The 10,685-nt window shown below is 38.1% G+C and overlaps 1 pseudogene; it reads right to left on the bottom strand.

Annotated features, from left to right (window-relative positions):
* Positions 1-195: 195 nt before the first annotated feature.
* On the bottom strand, positions 196-10,234 carry LOC108300703 (annotated as a pseudogene).
* Positions 10,235-10,685: the final 451 nt, after the last annotated feature.

The raw sequence follows: 10,685 nt of genomic DNA, 5'->3' as shown, positions 1-10,685 counted from the left end.
AGTAACATTTTATTTTCTCAATGTTGAGCTAAAAATTCCACACATTTGGCACATAGGTTATAAGGAGGGGGAAAAGCAGAGAGACACCATTGTGTACTTCTCATGGTTTGGTACTGCAAGTCAACCATAACTTTATTTGCTATTCGCAGCTGGTAATTGCCTCTGTATTTACACTGACAGCAGTGAGCATTGGTGTTATTCACCATACAATACTGGTGGGCATGAAGCGGCTTTCTTTCCATTCTTCTAAATGTGATCTTCATTCATTTTCTCCAATACTTCTATCTTAGCTAAAAATCCACTTCATTATCTGCTGAGATGTTTAAAACAGTATTGAAGAGGTCTCATTCATCAATAGCTTTCCTTACTACTCCTTTCTGGAAAAACTGTGAGACATTCTATAGTCATAGAAAAACAGTTCCAGTCCATTAAGACAAGTTGGTTCTTCTGACTGACTGATGTCAAACAACCAGACCTTACTAACATGCCACAGTATGTTTTACTTTCTGAGGTTAGTATAAAAAATGTACATTCATTACATAACTGTGGCATCAAATGAAGGATTCGTTAGTAGTTTTCTTTCATTCCTTCACTACTGAGCTTTACTTCTGTTAATTTAGGGGCTGGAACATAATCATGACCAATAAAAGACATAACTAAAATATATTTTTTGTTTTCAAATGTACAACTATTGGACAAGGAATTCCAGTTCTCTGCATTCTTGTGAGATTCTGCATGTTGCTTTCTGCCTACATGTGGATAATCTTATGTGGACTTAGTTTACTGAAGTGATCTTTAAACCTAAGATCATCTTTAATGTATTTGTCATGATTCTTCAACTCATTAAGGGTTGTTGTAAATACCATAATGGCACATTCTGTAAGCATAACTTGACTATATTTCTTTTTATGCTCCATACTCTTTCTGTATACATGAAAGACAAAAGATTTCTCTCCTGTACTAATAGTCAGTGATTGTCTCCAACATTCCAGAGGTGACCATTTTTGTACATAAGAAAACATGTCTCAGGATCAACCGTGTTTTCTACAGTAGAATGTTCCTTTTACTTATGGAGGCAGGCACTTTGATGTTCTTCTGAGTAGGCATGATGTTTTGAAGCATCAAATCTTCGTTTGGTAGTTTTAAATCCATTCTGTCTTCTACTGAAACGCAGGTGCAAAATTGTCCATTCTTGCTGGATCCTTTCTCCCACATACTACTTCATGATGTTTGCTGGTAATGCCTTTTCCTTTTCCAATAAAACTCTTTTTGGGAGTGGGAACTGGTTTTGCTAGTCAGTAGAGATCATCATGAGTATCCTGCCAGTCAGCCTCATCTTCAGAGCTATTACTGTCTTCATCAGGATGTATTTTTCAATAATTTTCAAAGGAAATAGAAATGTTTCTATCTATTGAATTTTCTTTTCTTTATGCCTAAGTTGTGCATCATCATATTCTTTGCACATATTCCATCTATAGTATCTGAGCCAACATTAGGTCATTGGCAGTGTCAATGTTTTCTCCAGTAATAAATGGTCTTTTAACAACAGCTACTTCAGGAAAAGTGACAGCTTCTTCCTCTTACTGCAGTTCTTTGACCAACTGTTCACTCATTATATCAGCTAAAGCATAAGATGTTGTCATTTGAAGGGTAGCCCCGGAACACTTACTGGGTCCCCAGGCCACCTCTGGTTTGGGTTTAGGCAATGTCACTCCTGCCAGATTTATTCGGGGAAGAAGTTCAGCAACAAGAACAGAGCAGAGAGGTGGTAGGATAGGAAGCAGGCTCCACCAAGGAGATAGGTGGGTTCAGGGCAACCAGAGCTGAAGTGACGGATCCATCTTGCATTTTTGTGTGATGAAGATAGCTCTGTCCCTAAGCCTCATGAATCAACCTCTGCCACCTTCAGGCTTTTCTCCTCCGCATCTTCCTCACCGCTCTCAGCCTTCACAGAATAGAAGAGAGTTAGGGCCTTGCTCTGGATTAGGCTTCAGCTTAAGGGGATGTTGGAGCTAGTTTGGTCTTCTATCCAGACCACTAAATTTCCTCATATCAGTAATAAAACTGTCTTTCTTTCATATATATATATATATATATATATATATATATATATATATATATAAAATTGCATTTTAGGTTCTCGGGTACATGTAAAGAACATGCAGGATTGTTGCATAGGTACATACATGGCAATGTGGTTTACTGCCTCCATCATCATCACCTATATCTGGTATTTCTCCCCATGTTATCCCTCCCCAACTCCCTAACCCCCCACTATCCCTCCCCTAGTCCCTGCCTATAGACCTCAGTGTGTGATGCTCCCTTCCCTTTGTCCATGTGTTCTCATTGTTCAACACCCACCTATGAGTGAGAACATGTGGTGCTTGATTCTCTGTTCCTGTGTCAGTTTGCTGAGACTGATGGTTTCCAGGTTCATCCATGTCCCTACAAAGGACACGAACTCATTGTTTTTTATGGCTGCATAGTATTCCATGGTGTATATGTGCCACATTTTCCCTGTCTATCATCAGTGGGCATTTGGGTTGGTTCTAAGTCTTTGCTATTGTAAACAGTGCTGCAATGAACATACGTGTGCATGTGTCTTTATACTAGAATGATTTATAATCCTTTGGAATATATACCCAGTAATGGAATTGCTGGGTCAAATGGAAATTCTATTTCTAGATCCTTGAGGAATCGCCACACTGTCTTCCACAATGGTTGAACTAATTTACACTCCTACCAACAGTGTAAAAGTGTTCCTATTTCTCCACATCCTCTCCAGTATCTGTTGTCTCTAGATTTTTTAATGGTCGCCATTCTAACTGGCATGAGATGGTACCTCAATGTAGTTTTGATTTGCATTTCTCTGATGACCAGTGATGCATGAGCATTTTTTCATATGTTTGTTGGCCTCATATATGTCTTCTTTTGTAAAGTGTCTCTTCATATCCTTTGCCCACTTTTGAATGGGCTTGTTTGGTTTTTTTCTTGTAAATCTGTTTTAGTTCTTTGTAGATTTTGTATATAAGTTCTTGGTCAGATGGGTAGACTGCAAAATTTTTTTCCCATTCTGTTAGTTGCCAGTTCACTCTAATGATTGTTTCTTTTGCTGTGCAGAAGATCTGGAGTTTAATTAGATCCCATTAGTCTGTTTTGGCTTTTGTTGCCAATGCTTTTGGTGTTTCGGTCATGAAGTCCTTGCCTATGCCTATGTCCTGAATGGTTTTGCCTAGGTTTTCTTCCAAGGTTTTTATGGTGTTAGGTCTTCTGTTTAAGTCTTTAATCCATCTGGGGTTAATTTTAGTGTAAGGTGTCAGGAAGGGGTCCAGGTTCTGCTTTCTGCACATGGCTAGCCAGTTTTCCCAACACCATTTATTAAATAGGAAATCCTTTCCCCATTGCTTGTTTTTGTCTGGTTTGTCAAAGATCAGATGGTTGTAGATGTGTGGCATTGCCTCCAAGGCAGTGTTCTGTTCCATTGGTCTATATCTCTGTTTTGGTACCAGTACCGTGCTGTTTTGATTACTGTAGCCTTGTCGTATAGTTTGAAGTCAGGTAGCATGATGCCTCCAGCTTTGTTCTTTTTGCTCAGAATTGACTTGGCTATGCGGGCTCTCTTTTGGCTCCATATGAAGTTTAAGATGGTTTTTTCCAGTTCTGTGAAGAAGGTCATTGGTAGCTTGAAGGGGATAGCATTGAATCTGTAAATTACTTTGGGCAGTATGGCCATTTTCACGATATTGAGTCTTCCTAATCATGAGCATGGAATGTTTCTCCACCTGTTTTTGTTGTCTCTAATTTCCTTGATCGGTGGTTTGTAGTTCTCCTTGAAGAGGTCCTTTACATTGTTAGTTGTATTCCTGGGTATTTTATTCTCTTTGTAGCAATTGTGAATGGGAGTTTGCTCATTATTTGGCTCTCTGTTAGTCTGTTATTGGTGTGTACAAATGCTTGTGACTTCTGCACATTGATTTTGTATCCCAAGACTTTGCGGAAGTTGCTTATCAGTTTAAGGAGATTTTGGGCTGAGATGATAGGGTCTTCTAAATATACAATCATGTCATCTGCAAATAGAGACACTTTGACTTCCTTGTTTCCTAATTGAATACGCTTTTTTTCTTTTTCTTGCCTAATTGCTCTGGCTAGAACATCCAGCTCTATATTGAATAGGAGTGGTGAGAGAGGGCACCCTTCTCTAGTGCTGGATTTCAAAGGGAATGCTTCCAGTTTTTGCCCATTCAGTATGATATTGGCTGTGGGTTTGTTGTAAATAGCTTTTATTATTTTTAGATACATTCCATCGATACCTAGTTTATTGAGAGTTTTTAGCATAAAGGGCTGTTGAATTCTGTCAAAGGCCTTCTCTGCATCTATTGAGATAATCATGTGGTTTTCGTCTTTGGTTCTGTTTATGTGGTGAATTACGTTTATAGACTTGCTTATGTTGAACCAGCCTTGCATCCCCGGGATGAAGCCTACTTGATGGTGATGGATAAGCTTTTTGATATGCTGTTACAATTGGTTTGCCAGTATTTTATTGAAGATTTTTGCATCGATGTTCATCATGGTTATTGAACTGAAGTTTTCATTTCTTGTTGAGTCTTTGCTGGGTTTTTGTATTAGGATGATGTTGGTCTCATAAAAATATTTGGGGAGGATTCCCTCTTTTTGTATTGTTTGGAATAGTTTCAGAAGGAATGGTACCAGCTCCTCTTTGTATGTTTGGTAAATTAGGCTGTGAACCCATCTGGACCTGGGCTTTTTTGGTTGGTAAGCTATTAATTGCTCCCTCAATTTCAGCCCTTTTCATTAGTCTATTCAGGGTTTCGTTCTGGTTTAGGCTTGGGAGTGTGTAAGTGTCCAGGAATTTATCCATTTCTTCCAGGTTTACTGGTCTATGTGCATAGAGCTGTTTGTAGTAATCTCTGACGGTAATTTGTATTTCTGTGGAATCTGTGATGATATCCCCTTTATCATTTTTTATTGCATCTATTTGATTATTCTCTCTTTTCTTTTTTGTTAATCTAGCTAGTGGCCTATTTTGTTGATCTTTTCAAAAAACCAGCTCCTGGATTTATTGACTTTTTGAAGTGTTTTTTTTTTTTTTTAATGTCTCTCTCTCCTTCAGTTCTGTTTTCATCTTAGTTATTTCTTGTCTTCTGCTAGGTTTTGAGTTTTTTATCTTGCTCCTCTAGCTCTTTCAATTTTGATGATAGGGTGTCGATTTTATCTCTTTCCTTGCTTCTCATGTGGACATTTATTGCTATAAAATTTCCTCTAGACACTGCTTTAAATGTGTCACAGAGATTCTGGTACGTTGTGTCTTCATTCTTGTTGGTTTCGAAGAACATCTTTATTTCTGCCTTCATTGCATGGTTTATCCAGTCAACATTCAAGAGCCAGTTGTTCAGTTTCCATGAAGTTGTGCAGTTCTGAATTAGTTTCTGGATTTTGAGTTCTAATTTGATTGCACTGTGGTCTGAGAGACTATTTGTTATGATTTCCATTCTTTTGCATTTGCTGAGGGGTAATTTATTTCCAATTATGTGGTCAGCTTTAGAGTAGGTGTGATGCGGTGTTAAGAAGAATGTATATTCTGTGGGTTTGGGATAGAGAGTTCTGTAAATGTCTATTAGGTTTGCTTGGTCCAGGTCTGAGTTCAAGTCCTGGATATCCTTGTTAATTTTCTGTCTCATCGATCTGTCTAATATTGACAGTGGAGTGTTAAAGTCTCCCACTATTATTATGTGAGAGTCTAAGTCTTTTTGTAGGTCATTAAGAACTTGCTTTATATATCTGGGTGTTCCTGTATTGGGTGCATTTATATTTAGGATCATTAACTCTTCTTGTTGCATTGGTCCTCTTACCAGTACGTAATGCCCTTCTTTGTCTCTTTTGATCTTTGTTGGTTTAAAGTCTATTTTAACAGAGGCTAGAATTGCAACTCCTGCTTTTTTTTGCTCTCCATTTGCTTGGTAAATCTTCCTCCATCCCTTTTTTTGAGCCTATCTGTATCCTTGCATGTGAGATGAGTTTCCTGGATAGAGCACACCAATGAGTTTTGACTTTTTATCCAATTTACCAGTCTGTGTCTTTTGATTGGGGCATTTAGCCCATTTACATTTAAGGTTAATATTTTTATGTGTGAATGTGATACTGCCATTTTGATTCTAGCTGGTTGTTTTGCCCATTAGTTGACACAATTTCTTCATTGTGTCAATACTCTTTACCATTTGGTACGTTTTTGGAGTGGCTGGTATTGGTTGTTCCTTTCTATGTTTAGTGTTTCTTTCAAGAGCTCTTGTAAAACAGGCCTGGTGGTGATGAAATCTCTCAGCAATTGCTTGTTGATAAAGGATTTTATTTCTCCTTTGCTTATGAAGCTTACTTTGGCTGAATATGAAATTCTAGGTTGAAAGTTCTTTACTTTAAGGATGTTGAATATTGGCCCCCATTCTCTTCTGGCTTGCAGGGTTTCTGCTGAGAGATCTGCTGTGAGTCTGATGGGCTTCCCTTTGTGGGTAACCCAATGTTTCCCTCTGGCTGCTCATAGCATTTTTTCCTTCATTGCAACCCAGGTGAATCTGACGATTATGTGCCTTGGGGTTTCTCTTCTTGAGGAATATCTTTGTGGTGTTCTCTGTATTACCTGGAGTTGAATATTGTCCTGCCTTGCAAGGTTGGGGAAGTTTTCCTGGATAATATCCTGAAGAGTATTTTCCAGCTTGGATTCATTCTCTTTGTCACATTCAGGTACACCTATCAAATGTAGTTTAGGTCCTTTCTCATAATCTCATATTTCTTTTAGACTTTATTCATTTCTTTTTACCCTTTTTTCTCTAATCTTGCCTTCTGATTTTATTTCATTGAGTTGATCTTCAATCTTGGATATCCTTTCTTCTGCTGGGTCAATTAGGCTATTGAATCTTGTGTATGCTTCACAAAGTTCTTATGGTGTGTTTTTCAGCTCCATCAATTCATTTATATTCCTATCTAAGCTGTTTATTCTCTTTAGCATTTCATCAAACCTTTTTTTCAAGGTTCTTATCTTCTTTGCATTGGGTTAGAACATGATCTTTTAGCTCAGAGAAGTTTGTTATTACCCACCTTCTGAAGCCTGTTTCTTTCAATTCATCAGACTCATTCTCCATCCAGCCTTGTTCCCTTGCTGGTGAGGAGTTGTGATCCCTTGGAGGAGGAGAGGTGTTCTGGTTTTGGGTGTTTTCATCCTTTTTGTGCTGGTTTCTTCCCATCTTTTTGGATTTATCTACCTGTGGTCTCTGTGGTTGGTGACTTTCAGATGGAGTCTCTGAGTGGACGTCCTTTTTGTTGCTGATGAAGTTATTTCTTTCTGTTTCTTAGTGTTCCTTCTAACAGCCAGCTTCCCCTGCTGTAGGACTGCTGGAGGCCCACTCCAGACCCTGCTTGCCTGGGGATCACCTGCAGCGGCCTCTGCATTTTCACTGGGAACTGCAATCCAGAGCTCAAAACTGTCTTGCTTTCTTATCATTTGTATGTTCACTGGGGTAGCACATTTAATTCCCTTCAAGAACTTTTATTTACATTCACAACTTGGCGAACTGTTTGGTGGAAAAAATCTAGCTTTTGGCCTATCTTGGCTTTCAACATACCTTCCTCTTTAAGCTTAATTGTTTCTAAGTTGATTTAAAGTTAGAGATGAGTGACTCTTCCTTTTACTTGAATACTTATAGGCTATTGTAGAGTTTTTAATTTGTCTCATTTCAATATTGTGTCTCAGGGAATAGGAAGGTGCAAGGAGAAGAATAGAGACAGTAACAACCAGTTAGTGGAACTGTCAAAAACACACAGTGTTTACCTATTGTGTTTGCCATCTTATATGGGCGGGATTCATGGTATCCCAAAACAATTATAATAGTAACATCAAAGATCACTGACCACATGTCACCATAATAGGTATAATATTAATTTTAAAAGTTTAAAATATTACAAGGATTACGAAAATTTGACAGAGAGATATGAAGTGTATACATGACATTGGAAACATGGGCCTGATAGACTTGCTCAATGCAGGATTGCCACCATGTCTGTGAAGCACCACAAAGTGAAGTACAAAAAATGGAGGTATACCTGTAATTAATGTTCACTATGTAATCTAAATGGAAATTAAATATAGGAGTTCATAACCTAAATTCATCTTAGACACCCTTTAATCCAAGGAGGTAAGAGGAGAGAGACCATCAATTTGGTAATCAGAAAGGTATATATGTACCTTTAGCGTGTTCTTCTTCCCCTAGACTCAATTGGGAATAATGTTTAAATACATGTTTTTTCTTACATGCCTAGTTTGAATAACAGTTATACAACTTTATGCTACTTGCAGCTCTTGATCTTCATTATTAACAGTTAAGTGTTCTTTGGGGGCTGTTTTAAGACATGCTTTACATTATGGGTATTGATGTCACCTCTTTTCCACACTGAGTGAAGCTGCAGCCTTCCTTAGATAGTAAGGTTTTCCAAATTCTAACCTCTAGTTAGATGCAAATCAGAGCATTTTGAGGGCATGTATCGTGTCTTATTTTATAAACAAGTTAAATAGATAATTAGTATCTTAGTTTGGGATGCCGTAACAACTTAACATAAACTGGTCACTTACAAACAGCAGAAATATATTTCTCAGAGGCCTGGAAGTCCAAGATCAGGGTACCAGCATGCTCAGTTCTGGTGAGGGCTCTCTTCCAGGATATAGACTGCCAGTTTTTCCCTGTAGCTTCACATAATAGAAATTGATTGAGCTAACTCTATTCCTCTTTGTATAAGAACACTAATCCCATCATAGGGGTTCCACCCTCATGACCTAATTACGTCTCAAAGGGCTCACTTCCTAATACCATTCTGTTGGGGGTTAGGGTTTCAACATAAGAATTCAGTGGGGGAGAGGTTGCATAAACACACAATCCATGATAGTGGAGTAATGGTGAATTCTTCTCCTGTTTGCATCTGAATGGTTTATAAAATCCCTCTAGGTGAGATAGCATATTGTATGGAATCATAGGAAGAGATTTTAGCATGTGAGTCACAGTGAGACAGAAAGCACATAGGATTTGTATTAAGACAGGCATGAGTTCATTTCCTAGCTCTGAAAAACAGGGTTGAAGATTCCTGAACCTTCTGAACTCCAGCATAGAAAATCTGGTCCTAAACCAATTATCTAGTTACATCTTTATCTGTAGAATATATATCATTTCAAGTCGTCTGCTTCAAGAAATGAAATTGGGACAACTGACACTGATCATTAGCTGCTTTCTGTAAATCAGTAAAACAAAATTATTACTTTTTTCTTAAATTCAAATGTATTCTATACATTTGTATTCTATAGATCTTATTAATTTTCCTCCAAATGTAGTATTGATTTGCATGATGTTGAGCAAATCAAAATGTGTACTATTCTAGCATATCAAATCTGCCCTAGCAAAATTTGACAGGTCATCTTTTAATATTTCCCTACTCCTGCTTAACAATCCTCAGTATCTCTATTGTCTCACACCTGCACATGGCCTCTGGGTGAAGGTAGACTACGATATATGAAGAATCCTGTTTTCTGGACTTTCATTTATTTCTTTCTGACTTAGCATACATCAAACCATCAATATGTAAATGCTCTTTGTGACAGCTTTTGAATTATTTCATGTCTGAATTTTGACAGCAGGAATAATGGTTTTAATGACAGATATGCATCTTCCCAGTAAGTAAGAAAAGATGGGAATGCAATGTTTCTCTTTACTTTATAAGAGTGAATTGTTATTTGTCATTTATTAACATTATTTTGACTATTCTCATCATCAATCATTTTTCACGACCAGACTTTATTCTTTGGCAGCACATCTCCGATTTTCTGTTGAGAAATCCCCTCTGGGAGACATTAGTTCAGCTACTGAGGGACATTCTGTTTCCTTTTACAGGCAATGACTGCACAGACTGCAAGAGGCCTGTTTTGGACATTAGTTGTTAATGTAAGTAATAATGATAACGAATTGCCCACTTGAATGTTGTATACATATTTCCAAAAGGGTTGCCTTTTAAAAATAGATGATTAATAGAACAGGCTTTGGACAAGTGTGATCTCTGAATGAAGGCATTTTCTCGTTTATTAACAGCCACAGGTGTTCTAAGTCCCTGTCTTCCAGGCCAGTGACCCTGATTGTAAAGGCCACTTTACATACTGCCGTTTCATGACTTCTGGCTTTCTCATGATGGATTAAAACAACAAAGGAGTCAGAAGGAAAAAAGGGAGGGGGAGCTGATGGGAGGCAAACGCAATGAGTCATTGCATTGCTTTTTCTGTAGTCTCTGGTTCCTGGTGAGAGGTGAGAACAGCATCCTGGTGGCCTCCCATAGAGATGGAGGTTGGTTGTCCAAATCCCTCTCTCTGCTTGAACAGCTCACAAAGAACTAGTGTGTGCTATGCTGGTAATCCAGCTCATCTGTTTCATATGCCTCCTGTGAGACTGGGGAAAAAAGTAGGTAAAATACCCTAGAGAAGCTTGAAATGACTGATGATATTGTCATGTGGTATCTCTTGGGCTTGCATATTAAGTCCTGCTTCTCTCTGCCCTGTCTCCTACTCCTTCTGGAAAATAATTTAAGGTCAAACAGGATAGCTTGTTAGGTAGAAAGCAGAAATGTATACATTATAGGTTAAA

This window comes from Cebus imitator, unplaced genomic scaffold (genome assembly GCF_001604975.1).
Source record: "Cebus imitator isolate Cc_AM_T3 unplaced genomic scaffold, Cebus_imitator-1.0 Scaffold29, whole genome shotgun sequence".
Taxonomy (NCBI): Eukaryota; Metazoa; Chordata; class Mammalia; order Primates; family Cebidae; genus Cebus; species Cebus imitator.
Note: the sequence above shows the minus strand (reverse complement) of the source record. Positions and strands in the feature narration are given on the sequence as shown.